At 33.0% G+C, this 2,500-nt stretch overlaps 1 protein-coding gene across 2 annotated transcripts in view; it reads right to left on the reverse strand.

Moving 5' to 3' along the window:
• Window positions 1–279: 279 nt before the first annotated feature.
• The window catches only part of LOC113806691 (solute carrier family 66 member 2), a 19,929-nt gene continuing 17,708 nt past the window's right edge, over window positions 280–2,500 (reverse strand). For both annotated transcript variants that reach the window (XM_027357855.2, XM_070116356.1), the window contains exon 5: window positions 280–2,500. This exon is cut by the window's right edge and continues 1,568 nt beyond it. The gene's annotated coding sequence lies outside the window, so the exon portion shown is untranslated.

A 2,500-nucleotide genomic window follows, 5' to 3' on the forward strand; every position in this document is an offset into this window, starting at 1 on the left:
AGTAAATTTTAAAAATCCCTCATACTTTCAAGGAGAAAAGCTGAAATCCTAACCCTCTAATAACCATTACCTTTAACCTTGACTTGCATCATCATCAACTCCTAGGAAGAGGTTCCCAAACAGTGGGTTGCAATCCTAGCAGAGGGGGGTCATGAAGCCTTAGGAGAAAATTATTGTAGGCCAATTTACTAGGTGTTCCTCAGTGTTCATATTACGAACATACAATAGAGTCATGTCCCTAAGGAATACTGTGTTACAATTAGGTAAACAGAGATTGTACACATTTCTTAAATGTATTTCTACCATCTCCCTTAACCTAAAAAGTATTACATTTGGACAATAAACATGGGGAGAAAGAAGAATATTAGTTAAGCTTAATGTTGAATCAGTTGTATGGATAATACTTTGTTCTGAAAAAATTACTATTGCACATCAGTAATTACTCTCACGAATTAATCTGTCACCGACAACAGTAAAACTTCTAAGTCAGAAGTTTGGTAAACCCAGCATATCCTTCGGGATATGAAATCATTATTCACATACAAACAGCCTCTTCTCCATGGAAAAAACAGGCAGAATGTTAAAGCACCCACAAAGGGTTTACAGCAAGAAATTACAGACCACTTCACAGATTAATATTCATCTCTTCAACATCACCATCTCAACATGAAATCACAGTAATTTTTTCCACAACCTATATCATTTATGATATGCTCATTATCTTGTTTTCTTTAGACTTACAATGAGTAAATTACAACATGTATAAAAAGCATCTTGTGATGTCTTATCATTGAGGATTTTGATAAGGTGATTCCTTACTCAATTTTCTGTTTTCTAACCTCAAGGAAATGAGATTGCACTAGGCCTTGGAACAGGACCAGAAATCACCATTCTACTTTCCCAAACATTGCAAAAATGTTTAGAAAATATTTTAGAGAACAACTGAGAAATGCAGACAAAATTAATATAAAGCCTCCATGTCAAACTTATTTAACAATTCACTAAGCACAATAACCTGCAACAAAGGGAAAGCACTACTGAGTACAAGAATACATGTAGGTCATCTACTGTAGTCACACACTGGACTTCAAGTACTGCAAAGTCACTATGAATTCTTCAAATTTCAGCAGTCAACAAGAGAAGCAAAAAAAAAAGGTTTTGTTTTTCATGGTATGCAAGTGAGACAATATTAAAGGCTTGATGCAGACAAAAATAAGGCACATACTTCAAGGCCTCGGCTAGTGCACAAAACTTTGTCTTAAAAACATAATAAGTAAATAAATAAATAAAAAATAAATAAACAAAAATTCTTGTGAGAAAGGAATGAAGTAAAAAAAAAATCTGTGCTGAATATGAGCAAGTGAAAGTTATTCCTCTGTGTATACCTGAACAAGAAATAATAAATCACACTGGCACAAGCACCACCATTGTACATTACACAGAAAACAACTAAATTTCAAAAAATAAAAATGATAGAATGACTTATGTAATCCTTCCACAAATGGACTGTGGACCTTAGAACTCATGTAAAAGTTTCCTCTAATATTCAAATGAAAGGTACTTTATTCTTTTAACATACTACCTATGGTTCATGGACAACAAATCTGCAAATAGTTGCAACAGATTAGAAACTTTGAAAGCAATCATTGTACCTGGTTAATGAGCAGTGGAAAAACAAATACCAATTTCTTGATATGTCACTATAAAATCACTGTATGAATGTTTTTTTTAACCACTAACCTACTGGTGCTGGGTAAACACACTAACTACTGTTTTTTTCTTTTGCGAATTTTGTTTGCACATAGATGGTTCCACAAATATTCAGCCACCAAAAAGCCAATTTATAAGCTTGGGTTTTTAGAATATTTTTTTCCCTACTGCTATTGATATTGATGTTGTTATTATTGTTATTGTTATTGTGATAAGTATAATGCTATTAATAGTACTAACAGTAATAAATAATATGGAAACCATCATGTGTAAAAACAATCACTAATCAAAAAGATGCAGTGGATATGGCATGTTTTCTTGCTATCCTGTCAATAAGACATCCTTAAACTTATCATTGTAACTTTGCAGTTCAAGGGAATTATGAAAAATCTCCAGCCCATTTTGGTTTCTGCCCTATAATGACTTACTTCTTTTATTCTCATTATTTTCTTGAGGCACTAAAAAGTCACAGAATAAAATGACACTAGAGGTAGTCTATGTTCTGGTAATATGGACTAATGCTTAGCAAATGATGCTCCAATGAGTTTGGGATACAAGCTTAATTCATTACTGCAATAAATTCACTGCAGTAACAGTAGAGCCATATAGTAAAAGAAAAGAAAAGAAAATAGAAGGTATAAAGCAATGTAACTGAAAATTAATCACACAGGGGATTACACTCTGAAATAGGATATTAAAAATGGAGTGTAAATTGTACAAGAGAGACCAAACCACACATCAAAAAGGTGTGATAAGGACATCCTCCTTCACAAATCAACGACATTTGTGC

Source organism: Penaeus vannamei, chromosome 38 (assembly GCF_042767895.1).
Source record: "Penaeus vannamei isolate JL-2024 chromosome 38, ASM4276789v1, whole genome shotgun sequence".
Classification (NCBI taxonomy): Eukaryota; Metazoa; Arthropoda; class Malacostraca; order Decapoda; family Penaeidae; genus Penaeus; species Penaeus vannamei.